Source organism: Rattus rattus, chromosome 7 (assembly GCF_011064425.1).
Source record: "Rattus rattus isolate New Zealand chromosome 7, Rrattus_CSIRO_v1, whole genome shotgun sequence".
NCBI lineage: Eukaryota > Metazoa > Chordata > Mammalia > Rodentia > Muridae > Rattus > Rattus rattus.
The window spans coordinates 123039140-123064473 of NC_046160.1; the positions used below are offsets into that span (position 1 = coordinate 123039140).

Genomic DNA, 25334 nt, shown 5'->3' on the forward strand with positions numbered 1-25334 from the left:
GACTCTGTCAGCCAAGTGCTCGCCATGTAACCATGAGGAGCTGGACTCGGTCCCTAGTATTCGTGCAAAAAGCTAAGCATAGTAGTGTGTGCATTATCTCAGAGGTGAGGAGATAGGGGTAAGGAATCCCTGGGGCTCCCTGGCCAGCCAACCTAGCCGAATGGGCAAGCCCTGGATTTAAGTTACATACTGTGCCACCAGAAACGAGGTACATGACTCCTGAAGATTGACGCCTAAGGTTGACCTCCAGCCCCCCCACTTCCGTATGCACACAGGTACACACCCCCATGCCTACATCTGCCCATTCACGAATATCCACTTGCAAATGCATCCACCAAGTTGTTTCTAATTTCTTGTTTCTCTCTTTAGCATTGTTCATTAGTTGACCAGTTCAACTGGTCAATTTACTAGTCATTGATTTTTCTTACTAGTCAATGGGTAGGTAAAAGGAATGCATTTAGGAAATGATGTTACAACACACAAGGCCTGTGTGCCGGCCGGTGGCTTAAGAAACAGTACCAGAGCCTCAGAGCATCCTCCTCCATCACCCTGCCCCGCCCCCTGGTGTTGGCAAGTTCACTCCATTGCTTTCCTTTGCAGATTCATTGGGTTTATACTTTCCCATAGAAACTGTGACCTTCTATCTGTAAGACGCTCTATTTCTCATCATTGTGCCTGTGGTAGCCCTACATCGCCAGCCTTCTCTCTACTCACACTGTAAGGGATCGAAAAGACCATCTGCAGTGTCCAACGTCCTGTAAGAGGAAATCTACTGCCGATAAAGATCTTGTCCATGCGCCCTGGTGTGCGCACTGGCGCGTGTACTCAGGGTTTGTCCCCAGAGGTGAATGGCTGCCCCTCAGGGGCCAGTGTGCTCAGCTTTACCAGGTGCCATACAGGTTTCCAAGGTGGCAGCCCTGACAGGCCCTGAAGCCACTCTCTGGTATTCCTGCAGCCCTGGGTTTGATGCCTCGGCTGGAGTTTTCTTTCTTGCCAGTCTGGTGCTTCTAGAACAGGAGCTGTTTGAATTCCTCTGATAACTGTTCGGCGTCTCTGTGGCTATGCTTTTGAGAAGTTCCTGGGTAGGAGTTTATCCATCTCTCCCCCTCTCTCTCTCTCTCTCTCTCTCTCTCTCTCTCTCTCTCTCTCTCTCTCTCTCTCTCTCTCTCTCTCTCTGTCTCCCCCGCACCTCTCTCTGAGCGTTTCTGTCTTAAGGCAGCTGTCACTACCCCGTGGCCGCAAACACACTCCTTTCTCCTGATTCCAGTTTCCGCGCTCTCCCCTCACCCGTCTTCCATCTGGAATTGACTGGTCTGACTTCACCTAGTCTTGATCTGCTGTAATCAGTTACCTCTTCAGGACGACCAGACAACCGGCATGAAGCAGCCTGAAGCAGCAAGCATTTATCTTGACTGCATTCCTGTCGCTGCCCCTGTTTCCAGGCTGAGCTCCCAGCCCCTTGTTCTCTCCAAGCCATATTGTTCACCTCCTGGCCTGGATCCAGTTATTACCTAAGGAAACAATGCTCTCCACGCTTCCCTCTGGTGAGGCCCTCCGTTACACTCCTGGGAATCCAGCCACCCTCCCGAGGTGGTTTCTGTGGGCAAAGATGGGCTGACATGTTAGCAACCCTGGGGACTTGGAGGCTGCAGCTCTCCTGTAGGTCAGAGGGACCTCTCTGGTTAGCTGCAGAACCCTCGAGGTGTAAACAGGGCCAACCTGATTATGCCCTCCAATTCCTCCTGAGTCAGAACCATCTGGGGTTAACTCAGGGAAGGAGCTAAATTAAGCTTTGAAATGAAGCAGCTTCGATGACAGGCACTCTGTTGTGCTTGAGTGACTGGGATGATGGGAGTCTGGTTATGAGGGTAGCACTAATCGCATCTCCTGAGAGCAGCCTGGCTGTCCAGCTTCTGCCCTGCAGAGACAGGGAGATGCCAGGTCCCTCGCAGGACCAGCCTGGCTGCTCAGCATGACTGGGCGCTGTGCTGTGAAGTAGCAGGTCAGACGCTCCTGTCCTAGGATTCTCAGCCTATAGAAGAAAATAGACAAGAAACAAGAGACCCCAGTAAAGAAGGGACTGGTGATTAGAGACCCCCTCCACCCAGAGCAGAATGAGGAGTGGCTTCTGAGTAACTTTCTTAATGCGTTTGCAATGACTGCTCCAGAGAGTGGCAAAAATCAAGGGGAAGGAAGTCCGTCCTCACTTGTCAATGAGCAAACATACATCACCGCGTTGAAAATCTGTTCAACAATACTACCAACCCCCACACACACATACCCCATGCCTGTTTTCCTCTGCCAAATATATGTAGCTACGAAGAAACTACATATGTGTGTGTTTTACATCAGAACAAAATATAAATGGACTTGAGGCTATAATTAAAATGTTTATGCAGCAGCGCTTAACAGGAGAAGCTTCAGATCTGCAGTGTGCTTTGAAATGTTCTGAAACAGAAAGCGGGTAGACGCGTGTTGAAGCAAACACATCCCAGGGCACGGGGAATGGTAGAGCAGGCGAGCGTGTGGCCCCTGACTGTAAGAGCCTCCTCAGCTCTACTCAACTGAGTAGAGTGACCTCTGAAGTGTGCATGCTGGGCACAGGAGACAACGAGGACAAAAAGGATGGCCACACGGCAACGCTAGTCACAATTGTGCCAAACCCAGAGCCCCTCAAATCCCTGTCAACAGTAGAATAGAGCCATCCGTCACCCACCGATGTGGTGTGTGGTACGTAGATCCGAAAGACCTCTGTTCCTAGGTGGGACTGGGTGAGCCAGAGCTACTCCTGGCCACATGGATAAGTCTTACAAAACTCCTAAGGGAGAATGTGGTGTGATTCCATTTGTAAAAAATTGCAAACTGGGCAACGCTGCCGACAGAGTTAGGAGTTGCTTAAGAGTTGTCAAGAGGAGGAAGTAAGGGACAGTGACTTAATGGGTCACCAAGGGTGGGCCCTAGGCTCACAGAAGGCTCTTTTGTAATCTGAGCACTAAAGAGTATATCAAGCTACACACATGCACACATGCATGCACACACACATGCACACAAACACGCACATGCACACAGACACAGATGTCCCTTTATACAGCATTGAAAATAGAAGGAAGAAAGAAAAGACCAAACAAACTTTCCCTGACAGGTCTAGAGGTCAGAGGCCACTCAGAGCCAGTGTCACAAGCCACAGTTGTGAAGAAAATAGAATGTATTCCCTTGGAATACGTCATTCACTTATACACACACCCATGTGGTGTCTGTCTCTCCAGGTGTCACTGATGGGCTCTGTCCTTCACCAAGACAATATACTGTATTCAGTATAGTGAACTGCTCTGTGGAGGTGTGGCCCAGGCTTTGCAGGGGATCACATGTACAATAAAGAGGTGGAAAGGCATTTGCCGTTGATCCTGGATTTCCAGTGGTGATCCCCCCTGGGATATCCTGCCTGGGACATCATTTGACCTTAGTCAAGAGTCTCCATGGAAACAGAATCAAGAATTTGTGAGGAAGCATGTTAGAGTGAGCATGTGTGGAGGTGGTGAGCTGTGTGGGCGTACATGTGCACTTCTGTACCCATAGCAACACACATGTGTCTATGTACATTGCTGTGATAAATACAACACCAAGAGCAACCTGGGGAGTAACGGGTCTATTTCATCTTTCAGCGGATGGTCCACCAGTGTGGAAAGGCGAGGCAGGAACCTGGAGGCAGGGACTGAAACAGAGGCTCTGGGAGGACACTGGCTTGGTCTCCACAGCAGACAACTCAGAGTCCGCTGCCCAGGGTAACTCCGCCCCTCCCGCATCAGTCATTAGTCAAGAAAACGGTCCTTAGATTTACCTACAGACCATTGGATGGGAGTATTTTCTCCGTCGAGGTTTCTCTTCCCAGATACGTCTATGTTTGGGTCGAGTTGACAAACACCAGCCAGCACATGCATTAGCCGTGCCACCCCTAAGTATCAGAAAGCCTTTTGCTGACGAGATGCAGTTTCCTCGTGGAAGAAGTCCAGTCTGGTCTGTCCCCCAATCTCATCCCATTAAAGTCCCCACGGGTGAGCTTATTTTAAGTATAATTGGGGTAGAGGCTTCAATCTCTGACCCTACCTCTGGGTGACTGAGTTAACTACCTTAATGTATAAATGTTAGTCTTGCCGATTAAAAACACACAAGGCATACAAAAGAATGGCAGCAACATACACCTGTCGTCCACAGCGAAAATAACAAACTCCCAGTGTCCACTCCCCAGCCCATGCAGAGAGCGATCAGCATCTCCAAAGGCCACTGCGTCCCCAGGGTATTCCTTACTGCTGTGGCGTGAGGAAGGCAGGCTCCTGAATTTCATGGCCGTCACTCCTGAGGGGTAACAGAACTCAGAACACACATCGCCCAACAGTGTGCTGTTTGGAACCCTCACAGACAGAGGTAGGCTGTGCTTTCTCCCTCCAGTGTCTGGGCTTGCTCCATGCTGTCAGGGACAGCTGCTGCAGCTCTGCCATCTTACTGGAATATTCCAGTCATGTGGCTGCGTTACCACACGGGCACTGACGCACACCTGGGCAGCCTTTGGCCCTTCGCTGTGACAGCTGCTTCTGCAGCTGGAGAAGTGATGCGGCCTCAGTCTCCAGGTACACAAAACAGAGCTCACACCCCCAGGTGCCCAGCTGGGAGAGCGGGTGCCCAGCTGGGAGAGCGGGTGCCCAGCTGTAGGCTGTGTCTCTTGGCTTTCCTAACTAGTGCCAAACGGTGTTCCAGAACAATTGTGCCAACGCGTATCCCTGCCAGCGACCATGAGAGTCTCTTGAGGGGCCACCTCCTTCACACCTCACAAAGATTGCTTACAGCCTCTCTGGGTACAGAATCGCCTTCCCTCAGGCCTGCCTACCCCTGTCCCTACCTTCAGAACAGGTGTGACTAACTGGGATGTCCCCTGTGCCTTCCTGAAAACAGGAGGACTCATCTGCTGGGTTGGACCTACTAGTTTTAGTGTGACTGCAATAGCCACCCATTCCTCCTTCCTGGGAAAGGGGAGAGCAAGCTACACTGAGTGGACGACCCAACGGTTGACGTCAGGGTGCATGCGTTTATGTTATTAATATCTCACCCTGGAGTCCTTACCTTGTGTTCTTTCGTGTGTGTGTGTGTGTGTGTGTGTGTGTGTGTGTGTGTGTGTGTGTGTGCGCGCACGCACACGCGTGCATGTGTGCACATGCAAATGCATGCCCATATGTTGAGGCCAAAGGTCAACCAACCTCAGGCTGTCATCCTTAGGCAGGCTTTTCACATCCTTTGAGACCATATGTCTTAATTTCCTGAAGCTAAGCAGCTAGACAAGCCTAGACTGGCCAGTAAGCCTAGGGATTCTCCTGTGTCTACCTCTCTGTCTTAGTCAAGGTTTCTGTTCCTGCACAAACATCGTGACCAAGAACCAAGTTGGGGAGGAAAGGATTTATTCAGCTTACACTTCCATGTTGCTGTTCATCACCAAAGGAAGTCAGGACTGGAACTCAAGCAGGTCAGGAAGCAGGAGCTGATGCAGAGGCCATGGAGGGGTGCTGCTTACTGGCTTGCTCCCCGTGGCTTGCTCAGCTTGCTTTCTTATAGAACCCCAGACTGGGATTCCACACATGTATGCTTTGTAGGTGCTGGGGAATCTACCTCAGGTCCTTGAGCTTGCAGACCAAGCACTTGACTGGCTGAGCGATCTCCCCAGCCCCCGTGTTCTGCCGTCTCTCAGTGACCGAGAGGAATGTTTCCCACGATTGTGTTAGAGGCTCCGGGTGTCACTCCTAGCCATGATCTAGTCCTGAAGCCTATAGTCACTTCACCCTCCCACCTGGCCTCATCGAGGATGCTGGGAAATGATTGTCTTTCGCTCTGTCTCTCTTCACACAGGATAACCTGTCGAGGAAGATAAAGACATTTGCCACCAAGATGGTAATCACGAGCGGAAATGACGAAGACCGGGGAGGCCAAGAGAAAGAGAGCAAAGAAGAGAGCGTGTTGGCCATGCTGGGCATCATCGGGACCATCCTGAACCTGATCGTCATCATCTTCGTATACATATATACCACTCTATGAAAGGCCCCGCGAAGCCTTGGTGGCCTCGGGATGGCCACGAGACAAGGCTCCCGTGCGTCCGCGTATCGGTGACCACACACTGTCGGGGGCTGGCAGGTTCGAAGACCACACACTGCTCCATCAATGCGCCTTCGAACTTCCTGACGGGTCACCAGATGAACCCGTCCTGCTCTGAGGAGCACACACTCTGAAGCACAATGGATCCAGCGGAACTCATTCAGGCCACGAGGAACTCAGCGTCTCTGGCAGGGGACCAGGCAGGATGCCAGAAAGGCCAGCCTTCTGCACCAGCGGTGAGCATATGGGTGAGGAAATGCTTCACCTTGGAAGGCTGACCGCATCCCACACTGGAAAGAGGATGCATGGGGCGGTCACAGCTCTGCTGTCCTCCTCCCAGGACCAGCAGGATAAGCGCTAGGTGCGGTTCGCCGACAGGCGTTCTGTTCATCAAATGTTTCCAGCTGTTTGATACGGGAGAGAACTTATTTTTCCTTTTTCATTGGCTTGATGTGTGTATCTGTTCATATCGAGGTTTATAAATCTATATTTTTAATAAATGTGCTCTATTTTTTAGCATGAACCAAATATTTGGAGAGGCGCTTCTGGATCCATAGCTCTTCTTGGTTTTAAACGCTTTTGCTCCGTCAGCTGCAGGACATCTTTGTCTGTAGTCATCCGGTTGTCTCAGCTCATCTCAAGCCTTGCCCCTCAGGCTTTTCTCACCCTCTCTGTGCCCCCGCACCCATTCTCTCTTCTCTCTCCCCACTGCCTCTCCCTTCCATCTCTGATTCTCCTATCCCTCCCTCCTATCCACCCACATCTGCTCGCCCCTCTCCTCATCTCTTATCTAGAGGACATTTTCCCATAATGCCAGCCGTGGTCTTGGCTGGTGTGTGCTTCGAGATTGTCAAGTGGCTTTTTGTTGTTCTGTCAGAGATATAAAACGATTGTGGGCATGCAGACCTTAGATGCACCCTGTCTTTACTGAGAATTATGCATGAACAAGGGCTGAGTGACGGATCAGCTTTCCACGTTTTAAAGGACTACCACGGAGGAAGAGGACCGGCCCTGCCTGCGGGTCACCCTTGGGACGGAGCAGTCACCAGCACAAGTGCAGTATTGCTCATTTGCTCCTGTAACCATTCGATTATCAGATTTTTTATTTATTTATTATTTATTTATTTTGTGACCATGAGAGATGGGAACGGGGAGAGCTCAATGCTCAGTGCGCCATCCCTTCCTCGGTGAGATGCCTGGGGAGGGGGGTCTTTTCAGAAGTCAGTGGGATGTGAGGAAGTGAGACCTCCCCACTGTGAGAGTGCACACACAGTTCCTGCTATAACGGCACTGATGTGACAAGTGACCCTTCAAGGGCATTGGGAGGGGACTGGCCGATCTCAGTTAAGAAACCCTGTACATTTTAAAGCTGTTTTCCACCCACACTAAGCTCACTTTTCTCTGAGGGGGGATGGTTGAATAAATACAAATTTGCCCTGCTCCCTGGCTCCCTAACGTAGCCCCAACCTGGCTGCAGTGCACAGCCTTGAGCAGAGCAGAGGGTCAGTGTTCATTCTGCCAAGGGCAGAAATGGCAGCAGCCTGCCCCTTGGCATACAGATGACGCTAATGGGGGAGGGGCTCTGCTTGCCCCCTTCCTTAAATGGCACCATGACGGAGTCATTTCCTGGGCTCCACTAAGATACCAGTGTCTTTTATAAATCAACTACCCATGAGCACCTGGCTCTGCCCGGAAGTGTCTCCTGTTCCCCACCAGAAGGACGGATACTTTGTACACAAGCCGCCAGGCCCTCTTTGTAGCCCATGAGAGGGAGAGTCTCTCACCTGTGTCCTAGTAGAAGGAAGGGCAGCTCAGACCAGGAATCTTCCCTGAGGTTACTTGGCACCCAGTGAAGTCAGATTCTAGCCTCAGTCTGTCTAGTTCCTTATCCCGGCGAGGACCTGGATGCTAAGAAGGAAGGTGACTGTGGCTGGAAAGCCTGTCACTTTGCTGAGGGTCAACACACACACACACACACACACACACACACACACACACACACACACACACACCCCCTCATAACAGAAAACAACCTGAGAACTCCCTGGACACACAGGACGCAGAATATGACACAAATAGACCGAAAAGAGGCTGGTTAGGAACGTGGGAGACATCCGGGGGTGAGCGCTACCTATCAGGCTGTGCGATTCTGGAAAAACTGTAATTCTGGACAGTGGACTAAACAAACAATAAAGGTACAGTGGGGAAAACCTGTCGGTGTCGTCAACTTCCTTGTGAGCCCGTGTATAATTGTTTGATTTAATAAAACTTGACCGTGGCTGTGTATGCATTTTATCTAATTCGTTGACTTTGAGACAGCGTCTCATGCAGCACGGGCTGGTCTTGAATTTGTTATGTAGCCAAGAATGACCTTAAAGATGTGATCTTTGTGCTTCCACCTCCCAAGTCCTGGAATCACAGGTATGGGCCGCCCCAGCCCAACTGAATGTCACTCTGTTAAACAGAATTCTGTCTGGTTGGTTTGGACTAGACAAGTACAGTGACTTTGTAGACTGTTAAAAAGAAATTTACAGAGGAGCAGAGAAAATCATCCCTGACCATTCTTTACCTGGCCCTAATCTCTTGGCTGGAAATAAAACTGCCCTTTCCGTGGCTGACACTTGATGGGGACCTTTCATTCATAGCTTCAGTCCCTGTGTCCACTCTGGCTCCTTAGCAGAAATTAAAAACACACTGGCAGGATCATAGCCGTCACCTGACTTGCAGGGCGTTTTTGGGTGGGGGGAAATATTGGACCCAGGGGAGCAGCACAGCCTTCCCATTAACCAATGAGGTAGGTGAGCCTAGCCCAGCCTCAGCTAACACCCACCCTCTGACTCCAGCACCGTCTGTCCACTGTGGAGCATAGGCGATCTCAAAAGCAGTGCATGTATGTGTGAGTGCATGCGAGTGTGAGTGTGTGTGTGTACATGTGTGTGAGTTCATGTGTGTGAGTGCATGCGTGTGTGAGTGCATGGGAGTGTGAGTACATGCAAGTGTGAGTGCATCCATGTGTGTGTGTATGTGTGTGTGAGTACATCTGTGGAGTGAGTGCACCCATGTGTGAATGCATATGTGTGAGTGTGAGTGCATGTGTATGTGAGTAAATGCACTTGAGTGCATGTGTGTGTGAGTGCATTCAAGTGTGAGTGTATGTGTGGGTGCATCTGTGTGTGAGTACCTGTGAGTGTGAGTGCATGCATGTGTGAGTGTGTGTGAGTACATCTCTGTGTGAGTGCATCCATGTGTGAATGTATATGTGTGAGTGTGAGTGCATGTGTGTGTGAGTACATGCGTGTGGCTCTCACACTCTCCTCCTGTTCTCTCTCCAACATCCTCCTCCCCTCGGCCTTGCCTCTACAACCCAGGATAGAGGTTAGAAATAGCCAACACCTCGGCTTAGCTTAGGGCTTCCTTTACCTTCTGCCTCCAAGCAGGAGAAAGCCTACCACATCCCCCTCTGATTGTTCTCCATGGAAACAACCCATCGCGAGTGCTTCCCCAACAGCTGCATCGATCCCCAGACTGGTAACGATCCTACCTCACCCTAAGAAGAGAAAGACCGAGGGACCAAGTTCCCAACTCCTGTCCAAACAGTCCTCCACCCATACCCTGTGCCAGAGCCTCACTACACATGGGCCTCTGCCATGCCATTCCTCCTGAAGAGCACCGTGTGGTCGGGAAGACGCTCCCACCAGTACATAAGGAACCTCGCCTCTCAGGAAAAGCAGATGGAAGGAGCAGATTACTCATACTTTATGTTCATAAACATTTGACACAAGCCTACACATGCTCTCCCAGCAGGTGGCTGTTTTGCTCTAAGAAATAGAATCAAGATTCTCTGTAGATTCTCTCAAAACTGTTGAAAGGCACACACTCCTTTTCCCTGCATCCCTGCGAGAGCAGCGGGAGAGAGTCAAGAAGGGGCCTCTCAATGAGCAGACCCTTCATACAGGCAAGTAGACCTCCCACCCAGGCATGCTGAGGGATAGCCTCACTCCGGAGTAGTCAGCTTGTCATTGGTCCTGCCACCCTGGTGGCCAGCAGTATTCTATGCCCTGCCTAGCCAAGTTCAGGAAACAGAGAGCCAACGACAGGATAGCCTTAAACATTATAGATCAATAATAACAACAGTGATGACCGTCAGTGGGGCTGAGTAGCATCCATCTGTTCAGGAGTAAGGAAATCAAGACTGGCCAGGCACAAAGTGGAGTCAGCTGTATTCTGAGAAGAGCTAACGTTCTTTATTTGCTCTTCATCTCCCTCATTGAAAATGGGGGATTGCCACCTCGCAAAAAGCCAGGATAGTCCTGAGGACTAGTCGTGAATGAAATCTACAGAACTACCTGTCTTCACTTAGACCCTGTGACTTCCGATTGGGAGGTGACAGCAGGCACCCACCCACAGCCGTGTATTCAGGGGTAGGCTGCCATGGGTGTGCTGCCTTCTGGAGTCCACATGTGGTCAACCTGCCTGACTCCACAGGTGGTCTCCTGAGAGATGTGCACTCCCGTTCTTGGCTGTTCATCCTTCTCCAGAGAGTTACCACCCACTCCCTTTTGCCGGCATCAAAGACTCATCCTCCCAGTCGCTGAGGTAATCACATGACCATGCCAGACTCGTTCTCTCATTTGAGTTCTGGTTCTGAAGAGTTGGCTTCAGTGTTTCAGGTTCTAAAGGCTCCACTGTAGGACTTTGAGCTCTGAGATTCTGAGGTTGCCTCAGTGTTGGGGAGTCCTGTGAGCGAAGCTTTGAGGCCAGTGGTGGTGTGATGGTGGCCCAGGTCCCACACTCTCACCTGTTGCCTTTGTCTACAGAAAAGTTGGGAGATAATTGTATGACCTGTGGGTGTCTAAGCAGTAAATCAGCAGAGACCCCATCTAGCCCCTCCTTCCCCAGGATGCATACTTTCCCCCCTGAATATATACTTTAAAAAAAAAAACAAGAAGTAGAAATAAAATATGGAAAGAAAAATCTCTAAATTCAAGTTGGGACTCATTTATTGGCTATTGACCTTTGACCAAATCTTCAATCCTTCTGAACATTCCTTTCTTCGATGTCTGGTGAATTACATCTCAGCATGAAATTACTTGGGGTGTGGGCTTTAGCCTAGTTCAGTAAAGGTTGGAGATGAGAGATGAGCAGGCTTCACTCACAGTGAGGGATGATCAGTCAGTAAGGTTAACAAATCTTCTTCCCGTGAAAGCCGAGAAGAACTGTACCCGAGATGGTGTCCAGGTCATTGAGTCCGAGGACAGCGGAGGTAACTTCCCCCATTGGAGCCTGAGGGAAGTGAGCTCTCCAGCAGGCTTGGGGTTTATTCCTTATCTTCTTCCCGCTCACAAAGGACACAAATAGAAGAACTGTTGTGGGGATGACAGAGGTGCAGGTCTCCAGAATCCCACCGCAGGGTGGAGGCACTGGTAATCATCTGTAGAGATGGCCACTGCAGGGGGGCTCACCATCTTGTTCAAGGTGAGTGTCAGAAGCCACTTAGGGAAGTGGACTGAGAAAACGGAGACATACTTCTGGAGTTCTGTGGCAGGGTTCCGATCCCCCACTGCCTGGCACCTTTAAAATAAATAACACTTGTTTGTTTGTTTATCTATGTACACACACACACACACACACACACACACACCTGCATGTATGCATGTGCTGCGGCCCCTGTGAGGAGGTAAGAAACTAACTTGTGGGTGTCTGTTGTCTCTTTCCACCTCATGGTTTCTGGGGTCCACCTCAGGTCATCAGGCATGGGGGGCATTGCCACCAGCTGGGCTATCTTCATGTCTTACCTAGTCCAGAGACAGAGGCGGAGTGACAGCCACCAGAAGAACTCACAGCACACACTGGGTCTCCGGTGCAGCAGAAATAACTCCAACAGGGCATCAAGGCTCCAAGATAACAAAGTAATTGGGAGCAATTATGAACTCATTGCACAAGGCCAATATTATCCCGATACAAAAACAAATAATGATTTTCCCCCAACTACGCCAATGGCTACCATGGGCATAGACACAAAAGTCACTTTAAAATTAGCAAGTCGTGATCTACAGTGTAATCTATTTTTGACAAAATGAGGTCCCTCTTGGAAATGCAAAGTTGATTTAGCAACGGAAGAAAGGTCCTTGAAGCCTACCACGGCCACAGAAGGAAAGGGAGAGAACATAAAGGCCACACAAGGGGTGCAGAAAAGTGATTGGCAGTGTCTGGCATTCACTCTCGGTTTCCAAGAAATTGTGTCAAACTTCCTCATAATCGGACAATTTAGACACCCGAGGCATATCTACAAGCAGAAAGTATACTTAAACATTTTCTTAACTATAAAAATTTAAATCTTTTCCCTCCTAAAGCTGGAAGCAGAATGGCAATATAAAATTATGAATTGACTAAGAATAACCTTTTAAAATATAGATAAGTCCTGTGCATAAAAATGAGGGGCCTTTGCTGAAACTCTGAAAGATCCAGGCAAGGAACGGCTTTCTAGATCTGCAGGGGAAATGACCTGTTACTGTTAGCATTCATTTTCCCTACATTTGAAACTTGCATTCAGCAAAATCCACTTCAAATCTCAGTTGCCTTTCTGGGTTGAAATTGAAATTGACAAGATGATTCTGAAATGTATGTGGGAATTTCAACCCAGCTGGGAAGTGTTCAGAAAAAAACAAGGGCTAAGACTTCCTTATTTAATTCCTATTAACTCACTTTAAAACCACAACAAACAAGGTGTTTGGGGCCTTGTGGAGAGAGAGAGAGAGAGAGAGAGAGAGAGACAGAGAGAGAGAGAGACAGAGACAGAGACAGAGACAGAGACAGAGACAGAGACAGAGACAGAGACACAGAGAGAGAGAGAGAGAGAGACAGAGAGACAGACAGAGACAGACAGAGACAGAGACACAGAGACACAGAGAGAGAAAGAGAGAGACAGAGAATGAGAGGGAGAGAGACAGAGAGACAGAGACAGAGAGACAGAGACAGAGAGACACCAATGGAATAGAATACAAACATCTAGAAATAGACTCATATCTAATAGAACAATTGATTTCTAACTGTTTTCCTTCTAATAAAAGGCACCAATACTAGATGATGGGGAAATGAGAATCCTTTCAACAAAGTGGAAACAATTGAAGGCAGTGAGTGTGTATGAACCCCATCCCCTTCCTCACGCCGGGCACGGCATTAATACAAAGACCAGGTCAAAGGTAAAGCTGTAAGAAAACACAAGGAAGCATCCACCCAACCATGGGGTAGGAAAAGAATTCCTACATAAGACACAGAAACGCTCACTGTAGACCACCAGTTGATATTCCAGACGTCATTAAACTCAGAGCCTCTGTGCACTAAGGCTGGAGACATAGCTTAGAGGTAGTGCAGTTGCCTGGCACACTGGTGACCCTGGATTTGACTCTTGGAGCTAAGAAGGAGGGGGGAGGGGGAGGAAGATGGGAAGAGAGGAGGAGGAGCAAGGAGGAGGAGGAGCAAGGGAGGAGGAGAAAGAAGAGAGGGGATGAGCAGGAAAGAGGGAGGAGAGGAGAAATAATTCTTTTACTTATCAAAACCACCATTTTAAAACTGAAAAATCAAGTCCTGAGCTGAAAGAAAAACTGCAATAATTAATCTAACAAGGACCTATAATCAGAATATATAAGGATTATTACAGCTCAGCAATTAAAAAAAACAACCCTGGCCCTTTATATTTCATCAGCGAAAGACATGAATATAGGGCTATAAACAAAGGGAGACACATGAATGACAAACGATCAGATGCGAGCAACTCTCACAGTCATGCCGGCTGCACACCCGTGCCCTGAATGAAGACGCTTGCATCTTGCTGTGACTTCCAAAGCCGTTCGGAATCTTAGCTGCATCCCCGAGAGAACAAGGCTGAACACCTTCATAACGCAGCATTCGTATCTTCTCTGCCCTGTAACCACAAAGAAAAACCCAGAGTCTCGCACATGTTTAAAAGCATCCAACAGTGAAACTCTGGAAACCTAAAGGAATAGGGGCTTCCCAAACCAGGCTCCTTCTTCCACATCTCAAACTTGTTTGTCCCCCATGTTCTGTGGCAGCTGGGTGTCACAGACAAAGCTCCTACTAAGGACACATCTGCAGTGGTTGAGAAAATGGCTTGCTATACAACCGTGAGGGCCTGAATTTGGATTCCCTGTACCCATGCAAAAGCGATACACGGCAACACATAGGTAATCCCATCACCAATGAAGACAGAGAAGGGAAGGTCCCTGGAGCCTACTGGACAGATGATCCAGCTGAATTGGTGAGTTCCGAGTTCAGTGAGAGACCCTGTCTCAAAAGAGCAAGTTAGAGAGCCATTAAGAAATACACCAGATTATCAGCCGATGATCTCCACATACGCATGTGCACATATCACAAATCATGTACATAGCACAGAAAGAGAGGGAGACAGAGAGACAGAGAGACACAGAGACACACAGAGACAGAGACAGAGAGACAGAGACATACAGACACAAACACACAGAGAGACACACCCACAGACATACAGACACACACACAGAGACACATAGACATACAGACATACACACCAGACACAGACATATAAACACACACACACACAGAGACACACAGACATACAGACACACACAGAGAGAGACACACAGACATACAGACACACACTGAGAGACACAGACACACAGACATACAACAGAGACACACACACACACACACAGAGAGACAGAGACAGAGACAAAGAGACAGAGACATACAGACACAAACACATAGAGAGACATACCCACAGACATTCAGACACACACACAGAGAGACACATAGACATACAGACATACACACCAGACACACAGACATACAGACATACACACAGAGACAGAGACAGAGACAAAGAGACAGAGACATACAGACACAAACACACAGAGAGACACACCCACAGACATACACACACACACACAGAGACACATAGACATACAGACATACACACCAGACACACAGACATACAGAGAGAGAGAGAGAGAGAGAGAGAGAGAGAGAGAGAGAGAATCCATTTCTGCCTTAGAACTTTTGGTCCATCATGTGCTTCACTCGGTTAAGTGAGACAATATTCCTGGCAGCTTTTCCTGCTAGAAACAGCTAAACTATATATGAAGGTAACTGTGAACGACATAAATGTGTTTCACAAACCTCAAGGTAAATGAATGTGTTCCTAACTCAATATCCCTTCAGGCAGAAACCACGAGAAAGAATCACAGACATGTCAGCGTCACCTGACACAAAGGATTTAGCATCCATCGGCAACCTTACTGCTCGTATCAAATGCCCGAGTCTGCGGGTTAACGGCCATTCCTGCAGGGACCTCCTCAGCATCCCCCAGTCCATCCCCGGCCTTTTACATCCAGGAAGGCGTAAGCCCAGAGGTCCATCCCATGGCCACCTGCTTCACCAATGCCTCGGCTCCTAGTGCTGTCTCTGGTACAGTCAAGTCTGCAGGGGACAGGGCTGCCAGCGAGGAGGAAGGCCCATTCTCCTGACCTCCCTGGGAAGAGCGGCCCCCTTGCCTGCCAGGGAGCACCCTGCAGAGCTTCTTCCTCAACAGCTGGCCACTGCGTTTTCTGCCCTTGGAATCTTGTCCAAATGGAGAGTTTTTATTGGCTTTGCAAGGCTGCCATGTGGGCTGTCAGGTTATAAATAAGCATTTCTGTTCCCAAACCCAGCTTTGTATAAACTCCTCCAAATGTCTGCTCGTGAGCCCTGACTCCAAATGGAGCGCTGCCTGCCCCATGGGATTGTGGAACCTGCCAGATACGGTAAGGAGGGAGCTGGGGAGAGTGTGAGGAACGGGGTGGGGGTGGAGGTCTGGGGAAAAGCCAGGGCAGAAAGAACTTGACAGGAGTTCTGAATAAGAGCTAGAGCCATGAGTTAAGCTCTCTACATTCAAACAATATCTTTATTACTTATGAGCCAGAGATCCTCCACCAGTTACTCCATCTCTCTGGACAAATCCACCCAAGCCCACTCTGATGTTCCATTGCCCAGACCGGAGCCATCACACAGTAGGTGTGACACATAGTAGGTGCACAGTAAGTACTTACTGAGTTGGATGGGTCTGGAACTGTGCTCCACAGAGAGCTGCTGCCATCAAACATACATCACTTGTCTCCTCTTACGAGTTATCAACCTTCGGAGGAAGGAGAAGAGGCAAGAGCTCAGTCGCACAGGTTCAAAGCCGCACACAGTCCAGCACTGAGGGTCCACTCGGAGTTCAACATGGTTTCCTTCCCAATGGAACATCACTCCGTTTAGTAAACTCATGCTCAAAATGTGTGAGATCATAATTAGATGTGGGGTGTGTTCTTCTCACCCCCTGAAATGCTTCGGAGGGAAGTGACTGGGGTCCATGCTGATACTGCATCTCCATAGTACCTCTCCACTCTCGCAGGGAAAACAGAGAACAGGCTATGGGGTTATAGTGATGGTCGTGATGATGATGGTGGTAATGGTGATGGAGATGGTGGTGATGGTGGTGGTGGTGGTGGTGGTGGTGGTGGAGGGTGGTGATGGTGGTGGTGGGGGTGGTGGGTTGTGGTGGGTGGTGGTGGTGGTGATGGTGGTGATGGTGGTGGTGATGGTGGTGATGGTGGTGGTGGTGGTGGTGGTGGTGGTGGTGGTGGTGGTGGTGGTGATGATGGTGGTGATGGTGATGGTGGTGATGGTGGTGGTGATGGTGGTGATGGTGATGGTGAATGATGGTGATGGTGGTGGTGATGGTGGTGATGGTGATGGGTGGTGGTGATGGTGGTGGTGGTGGTGGTGGTGGTGGAGGGTGGTGGTGATGGTGGTGATGGTGGTGGTGATGGTGATGGTGGTGTAGTGTGGTGATGGTGGTGGTGATGGTGATGGTGGTGATGCTCACACTGATGGTTCATAGAGAGTAACCTATCAACTAGTTTTAAGATCTGACAGGGACTCTACAGCACTTTCCAGTTCCCTTGGTGTAAATCGCCCAGTGTGTGCATCAGTGCCATAGGACCTCTTCTGAGACTCCGAGAGAGGAAGATTACCGATGGAGCTGACTCGTGACATGGTGTGAGGATGAGATGAAGTGCAGCCTCCCCTGACACCGAAGGGGGATATGCACAGGGACAGAACGGAGAAACCCACAGAGTGACTGTCTGAAGGGTGAAGAGAGCAGGGCCACAGGAAGTGATCCCTGGGCATCAGCGATAAACCTGCTCTGCTCAGCTGGAAAGGGGGTGCAGAGAGAGTGTTTGACCACGCCTGTGATCTTAGGACATAGGGCCAGCTGAAGTGTGCAAGACACACAGAAATAGCCGAAGCCACGCCCATGGAAGCAGGCTCATCTGGGGATCAGAAGGAGATGAGAATCCCTGGAACGAGACTCGCAAGTGTGGAAAACCTTGTGGAAAACATGGAGACAGCACTCTGAGGTCTACTCAGGAGCTCTCTGCCCGTTATCTAAACAATAGCAGTATGGAGACTTTGCATGTAAGGGTCTTGGTTCAGGTAAAGGAGTCATGTAAGGGGATTAGCTTCCTTGAGGAAAACAGTAAAACTGGCTCCTTCTGCCATGTGATGACACTTGAGGAAGACACTTAAGTGTCACTAGACACTTAATTCTTCAGTGGCTGCATTCGGCTTCCTGACCTGCAGAATCACGAAGCCTATCTCAATAGCTCTCTGTTTGTCTTAGGAGCCTGAACAGAGTATACACCATCGTGCCTCGCATGTCAACTTTTACTGTCTCTGAAGATGCTCAAAATTCTTGTCCATGCCCCTGCCGCACCCACAGAAACGCAGCAGTTTTCATCAAATTTCCACAGACTTTCCCCATCGTGAACCCTCCACTGAGACCACAGGACTCATTGACTCATTTTTCCATCCATCGATGGACCATGCGTGAAGCAGCTACTCCACCCCAGGCACCATGTACGGCTGGAGACTTCTAAGACATCCGTGATGTACCAGCTCACCACGAGAAACCAGTGTGTAGTGGGAAGACAGAAGTATCCTATTACCCATGATGCCTCACTGTATCTAGAATACGATGGAATAGAATGGAAGCCTTCTTAGAAGAGGCTTTTTTCGAAGGACGTGTAGGCTTTGGTCATGAGACTCTAGGAGAAAGATGTGGGTGGCAGAGGCAGGGTCAGGGAGAGAGAAGAGGGAATAGGTGTACAAGCCCAGACCCAAACTCTCATAACTTTCTGTTGTCAGGTGACACTAAGTTGTCTCCAAATCCAATGTCTTCAAGTTTTTTTTAATCAGTTTATTCATTTACATTTCAAATGGTACCCCCTTCTTGGTTACCCCTCCACCAACCCCCACCACATACCCCCTCTCTCCCCTCCCCTTTGCCTCTACTCCCACCTCACCCCTCTAGCATCCCCCTGGGCTGGGGCATCAAGCCTCCCTCCTATTGATGCTAGACAAGGCCATCCTCTGCTATATCAGTATATGGTGTCCTGCTCCCTCCATGTATATATCTTGGTTGGCGGTTTAGTCCCAGGGAGCTCTGGGTAGTCCAGTTAGTTGATATTGTTGTTCTTCCTATGGGGTTACAATCCCCTTCAGCTTCTTCAGACTTTCCCATAACTCTTCCCTTTGGTGTCCTCGGGCTCAGTCTGATGGCTGTGAGTATCTGCATCTGTATTGGTCAGGTGCTGGTAGAACCTCTCAGGAAACTGCCACAGGCCTGCAGATTTTTAACTCCATCATTTTCTCATGGTATGGATTGCATCTCCACAGGACCTCTCCACTCTCGCAGGGAGAGCAGGCTCACCTGTGTAGATGCCAGGCTCGCCAGAGTCTTCCCAGCTTGGGGAAGAATAGGTTGACTTTAGTTGCCTGTTCTTCAATGTGCCTTAGTCTTGACATCCTGCCTCAACTTCTGAACTACTTGCTTATGAAAAACAGCACTGGTGCTTATCAACTCCCTGAAACGTTTAGCTGCCGAAGCTAAACCAGGCTGAGCAAGAGGCCGCAGAGCTGGGCTGACCCTGGCTTCCTTCTCTGTTGAGATCATTTTAAAACCTACCCTTTTGTTAAGAATCAAATATTAATGCAGAGGGTGAATAATTCACCGTGTGTGCCGAGGAGCTCGGAGGAAATCCCCGGGGGTATTTTGGTGCACCAGAGATTCTATAAGTGAGCTCTTTGTACCAAGCAAAAAGGAAAGGTCCTGGTTCCAAGATGGGCTCTGAAGCCGGTCTCGCTCCTCACTGGGCCCGTGCCTTCTCCTTGCCTCTGGGGCCATTCTCTGTGCTGCCCCCTCTACTCCTTCATTGACAGGCTGAATCATGTGATCTGAAGGGACGGGCACACAGCATCTCTAGCTTCTACAGTGAAAAGCCCATTTTCTTAGTTTGCCTTCTACAGATGTGGTAAAAACCACTGCCCAAAAGCAACTTGAGGAAAGAGTTTATTTCATCTCATGGCTCAAACTCCATCACTGAGGGAAGTCGGGGTATGTAGGTGGATGTCCTTATGCAGGAGAAGGCAGACACAGAATAAAACGAGGCCTGTCATTGGACAAGAATAAAGGGAGGCAGGAACAGAGGTTTTACAAGGGAAGGAGGAGCAGAAAGGGAGAGGCAACATGGAGGCAGATGTAAACGATCCTCACCGTGCATCTCTACATAGATACAGGTTGTTATGATTATTTCTTAAGGGATAGATTTCTATAGGCAAATTTATCTTATCTAGGTGGGTGGTTTATATCCTTATCAATTGATGTAAGTTAATTGTGTGACTGTATTGTACATAGAGTATTTAACGTAGAAATCTGGATGTTGGGCTACAGTTTGTTGAGTCATGATTTCACTGGGTTGTTGGGAGAGTGAGCTTCTCCATGACACGCCATGCTAGGCTATAGAATGCTTGGAGCTAGAGTGGCATGGGGCCACACTTGCACGGCCCTCAGAACATTATGTGTGTGTCAGGCATGCTAACAATCTGCCAAGGGGACAGTGTGTGAAAGTGGCTGACAGAGAAACAGCTAGAGTGTTCCGATCCTCGCAGAGTGGGAACATTTCTGCCACTTTTTTAATTATACTAGAACAAGGGTAGGAAACTCGTGGCAGGAACCTGGAGGCAGAGGAAGGCTACTTATTGGTTTGCTCTTCAACACTTGCTCAGCCTGCTTTCTTATACCATCCTGGAATTCTACCTAGGGGATGGCACCGCCCATAGTGGGCCGGACCCTCCCACATCAATCATCAATCAAGAAAATGCTCCACAAGTTGCCCATGGGCAAACACAAAACACTATTCACACAGTAGACTGTTCTCCAACCTTCCCTACAGACTTGGTACCTCAAGGAAAGACACAGCCATGCATCCCTGGGTGATCCCATCCTGTCCTTGTCTATGTCAGAATATAGGACACGGAGGCAAGATCTCTTGTGCTCAGGAAGCAAGACAACGAAAGAGGCTAAGAGCCAAGCCTCTGAGGAAGAGCCAACAATGACAATTCATTTGTTTATCCATTCATTAATTTATTCCATCAGCAAATAGCTGAGTGACTGCTGTATGCTGGCACCTGGCCAGGGCTACACCAGAGGACAGAATAAATGAACAGTTATTCTCATGGAAGGCCATGTCTGGGAAGACAAATTCAGAGGAATAACCATGGTAGCCAGATTCAGACTCTGGAATCTCTTTGACTCCAACTAGGGGTGGCTGTGGGTAAACACTACAGTTATCTTCCCGGAGCAACTTGAAGCATTATGAACTTGTGGTTGAAAGGCTATGCTTAGTCTTGACCTCCCTGCTCATCGTGTGACAAAATGCAGCTTTGTTCACTCCTGAAATTCAGTCTCTGTGTGAGCAAAGTGGGGACAGTCACTCCTGCTTTTATTTATTTATTTTACTCATTAATTTATTTACTAAATTAGAATTTGGTTTTGCCTTATCAAAAGTTTGTTAAATGGAGGAAGTGTCACACATCTGTAGATTTTAATCTCACTCTTGGAGGATTAGCATTTTCACTCGATATCTGTTAAACACGACAGAGACTGAGGGCTTCCAGTAACAGTCTCTACCGTCATGTCCCCATCATGTCCCCATCATGTCCCCATCATGTCCCCATCATGCCCCCCACCTCCACCCTCACATGGCAGAAATATACCAAGAAGGGAACCATGGAAAAACCTCAGTTCTATGGAGACTATGGGAAGCTCATTACTATAATGGGAAGCCTCACAGTGAGGCTAAGAATAGAAAGGCAGATCAGCGGGTGACCCAGCTGGTATTAAACAATCAGGGGCTTGGTGCTACTGTGGTGTACTGTGCACTTTCTAGGGGCAGCAGCGTGTTTGACGTCAACGCCAGCTGTGTAGACCTTGGGCGAGATACTCAAATTCTTCAGGCTTCTTCAGCCTTAAACAGAGGCACAGTTTACCTGCCTCCTAATGTTGGGATTATAAGATCAACTGTCACTGTAATGACAAACACTAGGAGAGGCACGGGTATATATATACCTCTGATCTGGAATCACCAGCCTCCGTTGGTACCTAACACCCCCATCCAGAGCATCCCTTACATTCCTGCTTACTGGGGTGAGTCTTCGAGTTTCTGGTGTGTGAGATGCAGTGCCTTAATTCCCAACCAGTGCCAGGCACTTGACATTCTGCTATAAATTCTGTAGTTAAAGTATGATCTGGGCAGATGGCTTAGTGGTTCTCAGTCTGTGGGTAATGACCCCTTTGAGAGGGGCCCAGCAACCCTTTCCCGGGGGGTCGAATAACAGCTCTCCCACACATCAGGTATTTACATTGTGATTCATAACAGCTGCAAAATGACAGTTATGAAGTAGAGACGAAATAATTTTGTGGTTGGGGTTACCACAACATGAGGAACTATATTAAAGGGTCACAGTCTTGGGAAGATTGAAACTGCTGGCTTTGTGGGTAGGAGAGCCTGCTGTAGAGCATGGGGACCTGAATTTAGACCCCCCCATAAGCCACATAAAAAATTCAGGTGTGGTCACATGCCTGTGACCCCAGAATTGTTGGGATGACTGAAAACAGGAAGATGTCCGGGGCTTGCTGGCCACCAGCCTACACACACACACACAGACACCCTCACATTAAATGAGCTCATTTCTCAAGAGAATAAAGTGGAGAGTAATACTTGACATGTATGTAACATGACATGTGGAAAGAACATCTGACATTTTCATCTGACCTTCACACGGACCACATACATGTGTACATACATCCATGTACACATGCATTCATTTACACCTATATGTACACACGCATACATGTGCACTCATACATGTGCATGTACATGCATGTGCATCCGCACACATGCATATATGCATACACGTGTACACATACACACATGCACACGTGACCTGCATATACACACACCTACATATATACATGCATCCATGAACACATACATACATGCACACATGCATGTACACAAATACATGTACACATATACCACACATATACACATATGCACACACTGATACACATACATTAAAAATAAATGAAATTGAAGTAAGGAGAGTTTAGACGTGCTCACAGTTCAAGGCTATGGGAACTTTTGGTGGCTGGCGCCCCAGCATCACAGGCAGGAAGCAGAGAGCAGTGACCTCTGATGCTCAACTTGCTTTCTCTCTCTGTTTAGCCCAGAACTGCACCCCATGGCATGGCTCTTCCTACTTCTACAGTAAGTCTTCCACCTTGCCTAATCTCATCTAGAAAATCTCCCAGACACACACACACACACACATATATACATATACATATACATATACATATACATATACATATACATATACATATACATATACATATACATATACATATACATATACATATACATATACATATACATATATGCGCAGAGGCTTGTTTCCACAGTGATGCTAAGACCCATTAAGTTAGCAGCTCAGACTGACTATCCCACAGTCTCTGAGCCTTGCTTCCTCTTCATTATCTCGGTGGCTATGAGTTTGATCCTTACAGCCTCTGCGTGGAGGTACTGAGAGACCAAGGAGCCATGTGATGTGATTTGATAAACTGTAAAGTTCTCTTGTAGTTGATGTAGTTCTCTCAGAGCCTAGAGGAACAAGTGGTCATCAGAAGGCCCATTGCTGAGTCTACTGAGATCCATCAACCAACAAAGGCTTCTCCCATCCCCCACCCCTCCTCACATGCCACTGCTATAGAACATGTGCTCTCCTCGGTTGGCTTTCTCCAAACAGCCCTCCTGTGAGCCATTTCCCTCCAGAGAAACTGCTAACCGAAGGGCGTGGTCTCCAGACTTTAGATGTTCAAGCCAGCCCGGTTGAGGATTTTACAGTTGGGAATTACGTGCACATATCATGTGTTCTACCTCTGGGCTTGCTCACTCCTCTCTCTCTCCTGACAGAAGACTGTGGCAGGACATCCCAGGCCTCTGGTGTCCCCAGGTCCTGCACAGAGACAAGCATATTGCTTACGGTTCTAAATTAGGAACAAAACTGCCTTCCTGCTCAAAGACACCAAAGCAGCTACACAGAAAGAAATGAGCAATATTCTCTCTCTTTCCCCCACTCCCCTCCCCCTCCTCTCTCCCCTTCCCCCTCCCCTCCCCTCCCCCCTCGCCCTCCCCCCTTTCTTCTTCCAGAAGAGGCAGCTGAGACTGCTCACCCTAAGGAGAAATTAATTCCGCCCAGGAATAAATCCCCAATGTACTTGCCCGGGAGACCATTAGCAACTGTGGTTACCCCCAGGCAGGAGGTTCTCCCTGCAAAGACTGGGTTGACTCACAGCTCAAATCTCCTCCCCTCACAGCAGTTTGCCTGAGCCTGAGGGATGGCCAGCAATTACAAAAGGCTAAATATTTCAGCAGCCCAGAGGGGGCTTCTCAACAGCCAACAGGAAGCCATTTTTCTTCCTTCTAAACTGTTTATTAAAATACAGAGTTAAACCTGGCGAGGGGCGACGGTTCCTACTTCTGCCTGCAATTAACCAGTCAGTGCAGTGCTGAAGTCTCTGTGCACACTGTTAGGCAAAACACTGTTTGCGGGGGAACCCTGGGAGTTCCCAACATGGAGTCAATTGGATCCTGATCTCAATCTATTCAGGGACTTGCCAGCTGACTGTGAGACATTCTCTGCTCTCTGAACTTCAAGGTCAACAGACTGGCATAGCAGCACCTTCCTGTCAAGCACAGGGATGCTTATGTGAGAGCCAAGGGCAACCACAAACCGATGCTGGGACCGAAGGCTTCCCTTCCATTCTCCACAATAGTCCGTGTGTTGCTCAGGCTCTGGGCATCCTGGATAGCAGGAGGTACAGCCTGCCCAGTGGTGGAACATGGATTCTTATTGCTATATATGTCACCATGGCAAAACTAGCCCCCATCCATGGCCGAGCTAAGAAAGAATATTCTGCAAGACTGAATGCTCATGGTGAACACATCTGCTAGGGAGAAGATGATTCGTTATTTCCAGGAGACACCTTGAGAGTGCAGTAGGTAATTTACACTCTTGATTATCTCTGGCAGTCGATGGTAACTGTCACCTGGATGGGATCTAGGTGAATTGGGACTCTGCGCATACCTGTAATGGGACTATTTTCTTTCGGCAAATTGTGAGAATATCAGCCTTACCTGTGCGTGGGACTGTTCCCTGGTCAGACTCTATATCCTGGAGTATATAAAATGGGAAAGAGAACCTAAGCTAGAAATCACACAGCTAGAAATCATCCCTCTGTGTTCCTGAATGTAGGTGTGATGTGACCAGCTTTGCACCCCTGCCTCTGGGTGTGATAGTAACTGGCTTCACTCTTGCCTCCTTCTTTCCTACCTCGATGAACTATCATCCTTGGACTGTGAACCAAACAAACCCTTTCTCCCCAAAGTTGCTTTTGTCAGGGTGCTTCCCCAGCAACAGGAAACAAGCCTGAAGCGGTATCTCTCTCTCTGTATTGCAGCCCTCTGTCACCAGGAAGGGATGGGCCCCAAGAACAGACGCTCTCTCACGATGTTTTAATGAGCAACAAGATGGAAAGAATCTGGGAGCTTAACATGACAGACAAACCTTTCCGTTAGCCACCACGTTTCTTGATCCACTGGAATTTCTGACAAGGAACGTTATTAATGGCCTTCTGCGGGTGAGACATTTTTAGTGGAGGGACAGAGACTTGATAGGAACGCCCTCCTCTCGACATGTTTAGGCATGGGGATTTCATCTGT

General features: G+C 48.7%; 1 long non-coding RNA gene across 1 annotated transcript in view; it reads left to right on the forward strand.

Annotated features, from left to right (window-relative positions):
- LOC116905438 overlaps positions 1–6663 on the forward strand; it is a 44799-nt gene extending 38136 nt beyond the window's left edge. Inside the window, exon 3 of the long non-coding RNA XR_004388527.1 lies at positions 5893–6663. This is a non-coding gene — a long non-coding RNA (uncharacterized LOC116905438). The remainder of the gene's footprint in view (positions 1–5892) is intronic.
- Positions 6664–25334: the final 18671 nt, after the last annotated feature.